General features: G+C 37.4%; 1 long non-coding RNA gene across 1 annotated transcript in view; it reads left to right on the top strand.

Moving 5' to 3' along the window:
• Window positions 1-13,492, top strand: part of LOC135966538 (uncharacterized) — a 73,318-nt gene extending 59,826 nt beyond the window's left edge. Inside the window, exon 3 of the long non-coding RNA XR_010579889.1 lies at window positions 12,861-13,492. This is a non-coding gene — a long non-coding RNA (uncharacterized lncRNA). The remainder of the gene's footprint in view (window positions 1-12,860) is intronic.
• The last annotated feature ends 1,595 nt before the right edge of the window (window positions 13,493-15,087 follow it).

Raw genomic sequence — 15,087 nt, 5'->3', positions numbered from 1 at the left:
CTTTCTTTCTTTCTTTCTTTCTTTCTTTCTTTCTTTCTTTCTTTCTTTCTTTCTTTCTTTCTTTCTTTCTTTCTTTCTTTCTTTCTTTCTTTCTTTCTTTCTTTCTTTCTTTCTTTCTTTCTTTCTTTCTTTCTTTCTTTCTTTCTTCTTTCTTTCTTTCTCCTTCCTTCCTTCCTTCCTTCTGTCTTTTTCCATCTTTCTCTCTCTCTCTTTCTTTCTTTCTCTCTCTTTCATTTATTTAGTTATTTTTGCTATCTTAACCATTTTTAAGTATGGAGTTCAGCAGTGTTAAGTATATTCATTGTTGTGAAACATATCTCCAAAACTCTTTTCATGTAGCAAATGTAACACTTTCTACCATTAAACAACTCCTCTTTTCTTCCTCTCTCCATTTCCTGGAAACCACCACTGTACTTTCTGATTCTATAAATCTGACTATTCTAGATACCTCATGTAAGTGGAATAATAGAATATTTGTCTTTTTGTGGCTTATTTCACTTAATGTCTTCAAGTTTTATTCATGTTGTAGCATGTGACAGAATTTCCTTCCTTTTCAAGGCTGAATAATATTTCATTGTGTGTGTATAAACACACACACACACACACAACTTTTTTTTATTCCTTTCATCTGTGGATGGGCATTTGGTTTACTTCCACCTCTTGGCTGTGTGAATAACACCACGAACATGAATATATACAAGTATCTCTTCAAGACTCTGCTTCAAATTCTTTTAGATATATGCCCCTAGTAGAATCGCTGGGTCTTTTCCATAGTAGTTGCACCATTTTACAACCCTACCAATAGTGCGCAAGTGTTCCGATTTGTTCACATCCTTGCCAGTGCATGTGATTTTCTGTTTTTTTTTTTTTTTAATATAATGACCATCATAATGAGTTTGAGGTGATATCTCATTGTGCTTTTGATTTGCATTTCTCTGATGAGTGGTAATGTTGAATATCTTTCCATATGCTTGTTAGCTATTTGTATATCTTCTTTGGAGTAATGTCTATTCAAATTCTTTGCCTGTTTTTCTTTTCTTCTTTTGCTGACATCTCCTGCCACCGTGTGAAAAGGTCTTCCTTTCTTGGGTCAGGAAATTCCTATATCTAATAGTCTTGTCTCTCCTGCACTGTGGTTCCTTGTAAAGCTCTATGCTTCAGTTTTCTCTACCTAGTTCATGAAAAGTAAAATTTCACTTCACAAGTAAAGCCTGGAATTTGCAAATCAAAATAAGTTGTTTAGACTATTGTCCTACTGACTCAAAAGGTGATTAATTCCCTAGTTTAGGATTTATTATAAAGGGAGATTCTCCCAAGGCAATATATGAATCCACTCAATCCTGCTCTCCACTCCATCCCCACTTCCATCTTCCTTGCTGCAGTTCTAGTTTAAGCCCTGATCATTTTTCATGAGAAACTCTCTCAGTAGGCTTCTGTTTTGTTTCCCCATGTCTGATCTTGATCCTTTCAAGCTATCTTGCTCCTTATTGCTAGAGTGCTGCTATTTTCAAAATGTGATTTTGATAATTACTCAATGCTTAAAACTTTTCAATGGCTCCTGTGGCCTACAATAAAAAGTCCAGATTTCTTAGTGCAGTATATAAGGCTACTTACATGAGTTTTGACTACTAGTTTGTGTCTCTCTACCATACTCTGAATACCTTTTCTTCCTCGTAGTACTTAAGCCTTCCTCTTAAGTCAGTCTCTCATAGTCAGTCTCTTGAGGGAAGGGCCCTGTGTTACACATCTTCACATCCTTTTGTCTCACATAGTTTCTGACACAAGATAGGTACATGATAAATATTTGCTGAATTAATGGAGGTAAATAATTATGTCTAATTGTTCGTTTTATTATTATTTTTATTTTTTAATGAGACAGAGTCTTGCTCTGTCGTCCAGGCTGGAGTGTAGTGGCGCAGTCTCCGCTCACTGCAAGCTCCGCCTCCCGCGTTCACGCCATTCTCCTGCCTCAGCCTCCTGAGTAGCTGGGACTCCAGGCGCCTGCCACCATGCCCGGCTAATTTTTTTGTATTTTTAGTGGAGACGGGGTTTCACCATGTTAGCCAGGATGGTCTCGATCTCCTGACCTCGTAATCTGCCTGCCTCAGCCTCCTAAAGTGCTAGGATTACAGGCGTGAGCCACCGTGCCCGGTCCATTTTATTATTTTGAACTCTATTATATTGGCTTTTTCTTAAGCTGGAATGTATATGTATATAATTAAATTAACTTTTCCTAAAACCACATATATATGGCTTTAGAAAGTATATAGGATAATATAGGATATATATATGTATCTATATATGACACACACATTAATATCCTATCATTATCCTATATATTTTATCCTATATTATTTTATATATTATCCTATATATTTTCTAAAGCCATATATATATGTGACTTTAGGAAAAGCAAATTAATTATACACATATATATTTCAGATTACACACACATATATATGTCCTATTAAGACATGTAAGTACAGGGATACATAATATTTTGGGTCAAATTCCATCATCCTTAAAATCAACATTGATAAACTAATAAAATTTAGAGACTGAAAAGAGATGAAATTATGTGATTCATGCCCAAAGATTTACAATCTGCTAATGACTTCATAGCTGAGTTTTAATAAAATGTCCTAAATAAGTAAGTAATTACAAAGAAAGAGGGAGTCATTCTACTTTTAATTTCACCCTTACACATTTTAATGGAAAAGGCACTGTTCTTTTCACTGTCCATTTCTTCTTGACTCAGACTCATGGTTCAGGGGTTTACTCATTTAAGGCATAAAGATCTTCCTGATATTTAAGAGATATTCTTCCTCATTTTACCATGACTTAACTTTGCATGCTGAACCAAATATGGCAGAATCAAATAATGCATTATGCACTATGTTTTCAAAGTTATTATTATTATTTTACTGTGTAGAATACCTATTCTGGACCTCTTGGTTCCAAAATATCATGATTGACCGTCAGCACCGTGGGGGCTGATATTTAGAAAGTCCTTTCAGCTACATTTCGTATGTTCTTTCTCAAAATATTCCTGTGCTTCAGTATTCCTTAGCCAATACTTACCTGGCAGGGAAATGTGTCTTATCTCTTTTGTGTAGATGATTAAAGTGCTGCACAACTGTAAGGTGGTTTCATTCTTCTGTTTTCTACCCTACACCTGTGACTTTGACAGGGGGCTCTTGATGGGCCTGGGAATAGCTTGCAGATGTGTATGTGCCAGCAGTATGTTAGGATTCAGTCTGAAAACTAGCAAGTCTCCAGCCTTGGCATCCAGGGCTAGATGTTTCTCACATTTTATTTCTTTCCTACATTTCTTCCTGTTCGGCCCCAGGTTTTCCAGAATCATGGTTAGGTTTATATTGGTTAAAGTTTTTCTTTGTTTCTTAAAACTTCCTCTTGTAGTTTAAAAACCTGAAGATCCTCAGAGCTTGAGCCTTGACCTTAGATTTGGAGAATCTGGGGTCTGTGCAGCTGTGATCCTACTTGAATAAGTTTGGGCAAGTCATGGGACAGGAGTCTCTGTTTCTTCATCTGTTATATGGGTTTATTATCACCTGACAAACAGGTTTCTTTAAAGTTTCCATGAGATTATTTGTGAGTGAGTGCTTTGAAAGGTGTAAACTATTGTACAATTTTGACCTGGTATAATAATGTTGTTGTTGTTTTTTTTTTTTCCAGGACAGAGTCTTGCTCTGTCGCCCAGGCTGGAGTGCAGTGGCATGATCTTGGTTCATTGCAACCTCTGCTGTCTGGGTTCAAGCGATTCTCCTGGCTCAGCCTCCCGAGTAGCTGGGATTACAGGTGTGTGCCACCATGCCCGGCTAATTTTTGTATTTTTAGTAGAGACGGGAGTTTCAGCATCTTGGCCAGGCTGGTCTTGAACTCCTCACCTCGTGAACCACCCATCTCGGCCTCCCGAAGTGCTGGGATTACAGGTGTGAGCCACTGTGCCTGGCCCAATAATGATGTATTTTTTAACCTATGGCTATTAAATTCCTATGGGCAATTATGTGGGATGAATCTTTGCTGTAATAACCAGCCATTTCAGCTAATGCAGCCAAACATCTGCTCAAATCCACTGTAATGATATTTCAACTGAATTGGTTAATAGACCTGTATAGAGAGAGTCCAAAATAGCCTCAAAATTTAACTTTGCTTTTAATAAAGAAGCTTCCTGTTTGTCTCATTAATGGCACCTGTCTGACTCACTTCTGAGCCAGATGTTGTACTTCATCGTTTCATAATGTGTCATTTCTGCACACCAACTTTCTTTTCATAGTTTCTGAAGCAAAATCTATTTCATCCCATCACCAGGATATTGTTGGTGACAGCTGCAACACCTGAATAGGTAGCTTTAGCTTTCACATGGACACAGATATGGAAAATGTTCTCAGAATCAAGCCAGCAGGGAATGAAACATATGGCAGGCAGTGGAAGAAGTGACGTCTCGTTTCTATAACAAACCCCTCCGAGTTTTGACAAGGCTCTCTGATACACTGTCAAACCACCCCAGGGCTGAGAGGCAGGTAACTCTTCTCTATCTCTAGTCTGAGCACTAAGATTTGCCTGAGGAAAGAACTTCCTTACATTGTTATCCAAAAACTGTGAGTTCTTCATGATTAGATATAATAAATAGTTTGTAACCCCTAGCTGCTCATCAGATTCACCTGCATAGATACTTAGAACTCTCCCGAATTCCCACCCCCTGCATCGTTCAATATTTTAATTCAGTAGGTCAGGGACGGGGCTCAGGCATCTTTTTATTTATTCATTTTTAAGTTCTTCTGGTGTTACTGATGTGCAAAAAGCTAGGCAGAAATGTATTAGAGAATCTAATTATCAAATGGATGGTTGTTCTAGAGGATGGACTTTAAAGACCTCTGCCAAAGCTGAGTTTGTAAGAGTGGATGAAGATAAATCTTCACTTGCAGGGGTCAAAGTCTGCAATGCATACAGGAACTAATAGGAAAGGTGAATGTGAAGTGTGAAGCAGCTTGTACAATATAATAAGTAGTGGTGGGGATTGTGGCAAACTGGAGAATGAAGCTCTGTTGAAAGGCACATTAGCTAACAAAATGTCACTGTGGACAGATTTGGCCTTTGTTCCTCTCTTTTACCTGAGTGTAAAGTCTTCATGCCTGGAGTTTTCTTCAGTTTCTCCTGTGTGAAATACTCAGGGTTATTTTCCTTTTGAGATTTTAAAAATAATGTTAAAACATTAAATGTAAGAGGGGTATCTTGTAGACTGCTTTTCACAAAGGTGGAGTAGAGGAATATGATTAAAATGGATCCATTTCCATTTCTCATTTTATCCCCCAGCTTACCCCATCTGACTATATGGATAGCAAGTTTGAGTTGGATGAGGCTAAGCAGGGCATTGTGAACTTGACATTCAGTTTTTCTCAATTTCTTCTACTCCTGGATTCACTCCTAATCCTGTAGGACAGTGGTAAGAAAAACCAATAAAATAAGAGAAATATAAATGAATAGGAAGCACTTCAAGAAGATTTGAAGAACTATTTTAAAGTTAGAAGTATGTTAGGGGCATCTGCTGAAAATGTTGCCTAACTGTGGTATTTCTTTTTTTCACTCTGGGGCAATGAAATTTTATGAGTCACTAAATACATATTTTGAAATCTGGCTTCACTGCGTTTTTCCAGAATGCTGTAAATTCTCATCATGAGAATTTACTTCTTGTCAGTCTTTTGATACTACACTCTCAATCATTTTCTGGGTAATTTACAGATGGTGGTACCTAATTGCCTGAAGTCTTAGTTTCCTATTAATTCTCTAGGGTAAGGCATAGGGCAAGGAATGAAAATGTTAAATTTTATGTGAAGGCAGGCTTAAATTTTGACCTTCCCTAACTGTGCAATTTTTATCTTTGTGCTTGTTTCATTTGTTAATGTAAATTCTTATATTTAGCATTATTTAGACATGATTTCATACAGATTCAAAGATTCTCTTGACTTAAAATTTTGTTCTGACACCTCTAGTCTTAACTACAGCTACCAGTTTTGGAACTCTGATCCATGTGAGATCCTGAGATGTTTTAATTTAGTTTGTTGATTTTATTTTGTAGAGAAATTAATTTTACATAGACATAAGGTAACAACTGCTCTTTTTTTATAAGTAAATTTTTAAAAATTTTAACTGAATATTTATGAGCATCAAAGAGAGTTTTAGTTTTCCTGTATGTCTATGCTGTTTGATACATGGAAAATGTGGATGAGCAATAGGTACTAGCCATTTTCATGTGTGTGAAATAAAAATTTCTTCTATGATTGTACATTTTAGGCTATTGGCTTAAGGGTAAGGAAAGGACTATATTATAGTTCTCTGCTTCTGATCATAGTGGTTTTTTCCTCCCTATGGCTATATTGCCTGATTGTCTTCTGATTTTTATTTTTTACTGGGGTCCTGGTTCTGTATTTGTGAACTTATGTTTTGACTTATGAAGTTTTATATTAAGAGCTAGGTGATGAATAGAAAATGACTATCAATGATACCACATCAAAATTGGCTGCCTAGAGTATGTATAATTTTCTCTCTTATCTCCCTCTTCTCAAATTTTATGGATTCCTCTAAAGTATTTTAGAGTTTCATTGAAACCTGATTACCCTCATAGTGAGAAATGTCTATAAGTAACACCATTAGGCAACCTGGTGGGAGGTATAAAAGGAAAGTTCTGGAGTGAGTTTGCAATTACATGTGCCAGGAAATTTAGGATAATATGAAGTCCAGCTCTTTAATAACCATGTTAATTAGTGAAAATGTGATGGAGAAAATGGATGGAATCCTGCATATGTATGTAAACTTTTAGAAAAGTAGCCCTCACGCATACCCTAACATCTCAGATGTCAACATTGAGTTCTGGCTGGTCACATTAGTTTCTTAAGTGGTACTGCCTAACCTTAGGCATTGCTTCTAGAGTGTGAAAGATTGTGTTTTGGGTAAGTTACTCTTTGCATTTACCAGGAAAACTCCTTGGGGTGTCTAAAGGCACAGAGTTTATTGCTGAAGCAAACTACAAGAACTCTTAGAACCACAGCATTCTTAGGATGACAGTGAGAAGCTTGGAATGGGAGATCATCCTGAGTTGCCAACATTTCCCAGCAACTGGTTTCTAGTTGAGAACAAATATGCATTTATTTTAGAATCTGTGGAGGTGCTTTCACTTTTTTTTTGTTTTGTTTTGTTTCCACTTTTGACTTTGGAATTAGTGAGGGAGATTTTGCCAGCAAAGGATAAGATCCTAACATGCTGGAATCCTAATTAATTGCTTTGGGAAAGATATTCAATCTACTTGCCTGAGGGTTAATGACCAGTTTTGTTTTCCTGACTTTCCTAAAGAGAACTGCTTCATATGCAGCCTGGATGTGGGCGGGGCATAGAAGTTAAGAAAAACAGGCCCAGCTTTGGGGGGCAATGCTTGAGTGACTTAAAGTAAGGTTGTTTTGTTTTGTTTTTTTTCCCCCCTCATAGGATGCCTCTATGCCCCTCACTGATTTTTGCTGTCCCAAATATCACATATATCAATCCCATAATATTTGATTAAAATATTAGAATAGTTTTGAATTCTATTGCCTCTTGCATCAGAACATAGCTTACCCAGACAGCCACATCACAATGAGCACATTATTGATTATTCATGAAGACACCCTAGGCATTGTAATTTTTAGCTCTTCTTTAAATCAAATAGGCCTGCTTACATAATTGAAAAGATTAATAGGAGCAGGGGCTGCAAGTGAAGAAATGGAAGGCCAACTTGCAAATCTGATTAAAATGTCTAGTATATTGAAATTGAGGAGATGTAAAATTAAGAAAGTTACAAGCAGGAAATGGCAAACACCAGCTGAGGCGATAGGGAATGCCATATGTTATATGTTCTTCATGCTTTTTTTTTCCTCTTGCTTTTTTCAAGAAAGACTATATATAAAATACACACATTATATATATACATGCATACATTACCCTGGCACATGTATCATTAAGGATCTCCTTGGAAAGACAAGTTGATATATTTATTTTTTGGAAACAAAAATTCAAAGTTATTTTCTGCAGCATCAGGTTTGCATTTATACCAGTAATCCCACGACTCTCTTCATTGTTGAAGATTTAAAATTCTAGTCAGTTTACTTTTGGTTTTCCTGTTAGATTTTTATCTGTCCAAGTTCTGAGCTCTGCTGTCTCTCTGTGTTTCTGTTGATGAGCATCCAAGGAATAGTTTTGAAGCCTGTTCCAATCTATTCTTCCCACAATATTTGTTTAACACAGGATAAACAACTGATCACAAAGGATAAACAATGATAGAATATTCTTAATCTTATTGTATTAGGGCCATGCAAATCTGGGAAGCATTTATTAAGTGAAGGCAAATGTAAATTTTATGTTATTTCATAATGTGAAATTACTTTTGGATATCAAAATGAATTATCCCATTTATATTCCCTGTTTAGATTTACTTTAAAAATTTGACATTTCCTTCTGAAATTCACTGTTCAAAACCTGTCTGCATATTTATATTTTTTCATCATATACTGCTATAAACAATAATCAATGAAGGATCCAAAAAAAAAGTCCAGAATTACTAGTTGTTAAGAAAATCGACAGCTTTTGAAAAAGGAGCAGGTATTCATCCTGTCAGCTCATCTACATCTCTCCAGGCCTTAGATGTCTTTGACCTCCCTAGTTTGCCTTCCAGATGGCAATAGCAACTAAATTTCCTCTACATGTTCTGTATTCTGAATTCATAGAGCTCATTTAAAAAGAAACATCTCAGCCTTGATGAACAATTTATCATTATTTAATAGATTTACAAAATTACATCAAGAATGCTCTTCCTGAGAGGAAGTCAAATTGTCTCTGTTTGCAGATGACATGATTGTATATTTAGAAAACCCCATCATCTCAGCCCCAGATCTCCTTAAGCTGATAAGCAACTTCAGCAAAGTCTCAGGATACAAAATCAATGTGCAAAAGTCACAAGCATTCCTATACACCAATACTAGACAAACAGCCAAATCACGAGTGAACACCCATTCACATTGCTACAAAGAGAATAAAATGCCTAGGATACAACTTACAAGGGATGTGAAAGACCTCTTCAAGGAGAACTACAAACCACTGCTCAAGGAAATCAAAGAGGACATAAACAAATGGAAAAACATTCCATGCTCATGGACAGGAAGAGTCAATATCATGAAAATGGTCATACTGCCCCAAGTAATTTATAGATTCAGTGCTATCCCCATCAAGCTACCATTGACATTTTTCACAGAATTAGCAAAAACTACCTTAAATTTCACATGGAACCAAAAAAGAGCCCATATAGCTAAGACAATCCTAAGCAAAAAGAGCAAAGCTGGAGGCATCACGCTACCTGACTTCAAAATATACTACAAGGCTACAGTAACCAAAACAACATGGTACTGGTACCAAAACAGAGATATAGACGAAAGGAACAGAACAGAGGCCTCAGAAATAATGCCACAGGTGTACAACCATCTGATCTTTGACAAACCTGACAAAAACAAATGGGGAAAGGATTCCCTATTTAATAAATGGTGTTGGGAAAACTGACTAGCCATATGAAGAAAACTAAAACTGGACCCCTTCCTTATACCTTATCCAAAAATTAACTCAAGATAGATTAAAGACTTAAATGTAACACCTAAAACCATAAAAACCCTAGAAGAAAACCTACGCAGTACCATTCAGGACATAGGCATGGGCAAAGATTTCATGACTAAAACGCCAAAAGCCATGGCAACAAAAGCCAAAATTGACAAATGGTATCTAATTAAACTAAAGAGTTTCTGCACAGCAAAAGAAACTGTCATCAGAGTGAACAGGCAACCTACAGAATAGGAGAAAATTTTTGCAACCTATCCATCTGACAAAGAGCTAATATCCAGAATCTACAAAGAACTTAAATATACAAGAAAAAAAAACATCAAACAGTGGGCAAATGATATGAACAGACACTTCTCAAAAGAAGACATTTATGTGGCCAAACATAGGAAAAAAAGCTCATCATCACGGGCCATCAGAGAAATGCAAATCAAAACCACGATGAGATACCATCTCATACCAGGTAGAATGGCAATTATTAAAAAGTCAGGAAACAACAGATGCTGGAGAGGATGTGGAGAAATAGGAACACTTTTATACTGTTGGTGGGAGTGTAAATTAGTTCAACCATTGTGGAAGAAAGTGTGGCAATTCCTCAAGGATCTAGAACCAGAAATACCGTTTGACCCAGCAATCCCATTACTGGGTATATACCCAAATGATTATAAATCATTCTACTATAAAGACACATGCATATATATGTTTATTGCAGCACTCTTCACAATAGCAAAGACTTGGAACCAACCCAAATGCCCATCAATGATTGACTGGATAAAGAAAATGTGGTACATATACACCATGGAATACTATGCAGCTATAAAAAAGGATGAGTTCATGTCCTTTGCAGGGACATGGATGATACTGGAAACCATCATTCTCAGCAAACTAACACAGAAACAGAAAACCAAACATCGCATGTTCTCACTCCTAAGTGGGAGTTGAATAATGTGAATGCATGGACACAGGGAGGAGAACATCACACACCAGGACCTGTCAGTGGGTGGGGGGCTAGGTGAGGGATAGCATTAGGAGAAATACCTAATATAGATGACGGGTTCATGGGTGCAGCAAACCACCATGGCACATGTATACCTGTGTAACAAACCTTCACGGTCTGCACATGTATCCCAGAACTTAAAGTATAATAATAATTTTTTAAAAAATGCTCTTCCTCTCCATGACAAAACAAATAGCGATGATATTTTCATTTTAGAAAGGAGCACATTGCTTAAATGGCTGATTTGTTCCATGGCTTAATTCTCTGCCATTTTGCAGTCTTGGAACCGGTAGGGACAGCTCTCTTTTTAGTAGACATTAAAAGTGGCCTCTACTAAAACAAATATGCTTTATAACCATCAGATACTTCATTCTGGAAGTGACATTATCTTCTGGAAGACCCATTGGTAGAAGGAAAGGTTGCCTAGTTCAGTCAAGAATTGGCAGTGACCTGGTATGTCAGTTTAAGCTAAACATAGACTGCAACAAAAGCTCTTTGAATATTTACTTTTTTGTTTGTTTTGTTGTTGCTGTCGTTTTTTTTTTTTTTTTAATTATTATTATTATACTTTAAGTTCTAGGGTACATGTGCATAACGTGCAGGTTTGTTACATATGTATACTTGTGCCATGTTGGTGTGCTGCACCAATCAACTCATCAGCACCCATCAACTCGTCATTTACATCAGGTATAACTCCCAATGCAATCCTTCCCCCCTCCCCGCTCCCCGTGATAGGCCCCAGTGTGTGATGTTCCCCTTCCCGAGTCCAAGTGATCTCATTGTTCAATTCCCACCTATGAGTGAGAACATGCGGTGTTTGGTTTTCTGTTCTTGTGATAGTTTGCTAAGAATGATGGTTTCCAGCTGCATCCATGTCCCTACAAAGGACACAAACTCATCCTTTTTTATGGCTGCATAGTATTCCATGGTGTATATGTGCCACATTTTCTTAATCCAGTCTGTCATTTTTTGAGACAGGGTTTCATTCTGCTATCCAGGCTGGAATGAAGTGGTGCTATCAGGGCTCACTGTAGCTTTGACCTCCTGAGCTTAAGCAATCCTCCCACCCCAGCCTCCTGAGTAGCTGGGATTACAAGTGTGTGCCACCACATCTGACTAATTTTTTATTTTTATTTTTGTAGAGACAGGGTCTCCCTTATGTTGCCCAGGCTGATCTTGAACTTCTGGGCTGAAGTGATCCTACTGTGTAAGCCTCCCAAAGTGCTGGGATTACAGGTATGAGCCACCACATCTGGCTGAATTTTTTCTTTTAACAAATGTCGCTGTGTCACATAGGCTGGAGTGCAGTACTCACAGGCCTTGAACTCCTGGGCTCAACCAATCCTCCCACCTCAGGCTCCTGAATAGCTGAGACCACTACATGTTGCCTTACCTAGACCAGCACTACTGGTGTGGATAAAAGCATTATACAAATTATTAATTCAGAATGCCAAAAAGGCTTAGGGTCTGGGGATTATATAGGGTTGGGGATTAAAAAAAAAAAAAAAAAGCTATGTCTAGAAAGACATCAATAGTCTTTGGATTATTCTACAAATCCCTGAGTTACTACATGTTTCAGAAAAGTGCCTCCTCTACCTCCTCTTCCTCCTCTTTTTCTTAAATAAGTGAATTATCTACCTATGTTTTCATTGTCTATTGTATTTCATAAATGATAGTCTATGTCAGGAAATTGGAGTCTCGAAGTAAGGAAATGAAAGTTTTCTTTGTTTTTCTTTTTTCTTTCTTTCTTTTTCTTTTTTTTTTTTTTTTTTTTTTTTTTTGAGACATATCTCGCTCTGTCACCCAGGCTGGAGTGCAGTGGTGCGATCTTGGCTCACTGCAAGCTCTGCCTCCCAGGTTCACGCCATTCTCCTGCCTCAGCCTCCCCAGTAGCTGGGACTACAGGTGCCCTCCCCCACGCCAGACTAATTTTTTTTTTTTTTTTGTATTTTTAGTAGAGATGGGGTTGCTAATTTTTTGTGTGTGTGTGTTTTTAATAGAGATGTGGTTTCACTGTGTTAACCAGGAGGGTCTCGATCTCCTGACCTCGTGATCCGCCCGCCTCAGCCTCCCAAAGTTCTGGGATTACAGGCATGAGCCACTGCGCTGCCCTCTCTTTTTAAATTATAAATGAAATAGTGGTTATAAATACAAAATCCCAGGGTAATTTGACTGACAAATGTAATCAGACCAAGCTAATTCTTTGTCTCAGTCTTCACAATTGGAGATGCAGAACAGCTGGCAGGAATCGATGTACTCTGTGTTTCTCATGGGAGAAAGAAAGAACACTGAAGGAAATAAGGACTATGCCAGGAGGGGTGATTAAGCAATTAGAATATTTTGAAGTCTAAAAGAACTGTAGTATCAGGAGAACAACTGAATGAGAAAATAAATTACAAAGAGTAAAGCAGGCTGTAGGTTTCGGGAAGATTCGTAGGTGTGTGAGAAACAAACAAGACATTTTGGAATCTTAATGTAATCTGTGAAGTAAAATAGACCTCTATTCCTTTCTATCATTCTCTTTGTCATTTTCTTCCTCCCCACTAAATCATGATGTTGAAGGTCAGTGAGAAGAGTCAATCTGGGCTGTTTCTCACGAAGGTGTACACCAGTCATCCAGAATGTCAGTATCCCTTATTCAGAGTGATTTTGATAAATGTGCTTAAATAAATAAACACTCCCATTTCAACTAAATAATTTGGTGGGAATCATAGGTAAAATGCCACAGTGTGAAGCAAGTCATATCACTGGTCCCCTGAAAAAGTGAAGGTGGTTTTTATGCTTGTAAATACTGAAAAATGATGTTTCTATATTACTTGTTTTTATAATGCTATTTTCATTCTGTGTGATGTTCAGGTTCTGAGTATCACAGGAGTGGAACGATAGACAAAAGGACAGGTACGAAAAGGGAAAGATAGGAAAAGCATTTAAACATTTTGTAGCATTTTCCAGAGTACTGGTGCCTCCTTTTTTTTTTTTTTTTTTTTTTGAGACAGACTCACATTGTCGCGTGGGCTGGTATGCAATGGTGCAATCTTGGCTTGTTGCAACCTCTGCCTCCTGAGTTCAAGCGATTCTCCTGCCTCAGCCTCCCAAGTAGCAGGATTACAGGCATCTGCCACCACGCCCAGCTAATTTTTTGTATTTTTAGTAGAGATGAGGTTTCACTATGTTGGCCAGGCTGGTCTCCTGACCTCTTAATCTGACTGCCTCGGCCTCCCAAAGTGCTGGGATTATAGGCTTGAGCCACCATGCCAGGCCTGCTGCCTACTTTTTTTTTTTTTTTAAAGGCTTGCTTTAATTGATTTATCTCTGTGCTTCTCTACAGAGCTTTCCTTATAAGTGAGCTGTTATATTTATGGTAGGATTAACATGTTATTGAGAGAGTTCTATTTCTTCCAAGATATTTTAGTTTCTCACTCTTTCAATTTCTATGGTTTAACCATTCCAAATTGATTTCGTCAGGTCTCCAAAATGTCCCAATGAAATGTAGATATACCAGGAAAGTTAATACCTTGAGCTTCCGTTGGTTGAAACCATGGTGGGGGTAGGCTCACTTCAGTGAGATAAACCCGCTTGAATGTAATAGAGGCTAAGTGTGAAGATGGGAGGACAGTCGTGTTCCCAGAGGACAGCTCAGCAGTAAGGTGAGAAACTTTTATGGAGCCAGGGAGTGCTGTAACTTGCTAGGAGAACTAGTTAGCAGCTGATTACAGCTTCCATTCTGAAGTTGAACAGATGAGTTACTTAAAATGGTTGCTGTGGGGGGCAGGTTGAAGAATTTTATGTCGTTCATCATCTTACTGAGAGTCATATATAAACAGGCTTACTTTCTATTTTAAAACAAAGAAAACAGAGGGCTCTGACAGAAGTACACTGTAATTGTGACCATGTGTGAAACCCAAATATAGGCCATAACAATATTTCTACCTGTCCCTGCAGGAACTAAGACATTTGGTGAACTACTTTCTAAAATTTCAAATAAATTATAAAAATTCAGCAAATATAAGAAAAGAAAATGAAAAAAAGTTACATGGAGTCTTATCTTCCAAAGATAACTGCTGATAACATTTTAGAGTATTTATTTCTGGTCTTTAAAAAAATTAATAATGTTTCAACTTGTTATGAAAGAAATAGATGGCCACTGCACAAAGTTTAGGGAATTCAGAAAGTGTAGAGGAAAAAGTCTTTACAAACCCTATTAACTTAGAGATAGCCACAGTATTTCCTTCCTGCATTTAAAAAAAAAAAAAAAAAAAAAATCTATCCAAATGAGATGTGACAGACTACTGGTTGTCCCCAAAATTCATTCTGCTTTTCTTCCTGGACACAGGGCAATTCAACTGAAAACTAAATTTCCCAGGTTTCCTTGAGGCTTGCTGTGGTTACGTGACAAAGTTCTCACCAATGAAACATAAGCAGAAGTCATGTGCGCAATT

The sequence above is a fragment of the Macaca fascicularis genome, chromosome 12, assembly GCF_037993035.2.
Source record: "Macaca fascicularis isolate 582-1 chromosome 12, T2T-MFA8v1.1".
Taxonomy (NCBI): Eukaryota; Metazoa; Chordata; class Mammalia; order Primates; family Cercopithecidae; genus Macaca; species Macaca fascicularis.
Note: the sequence above shows the minus strand (reverse complement) of the source record. Positions and strands in the feature narration are given on the sequence as shown.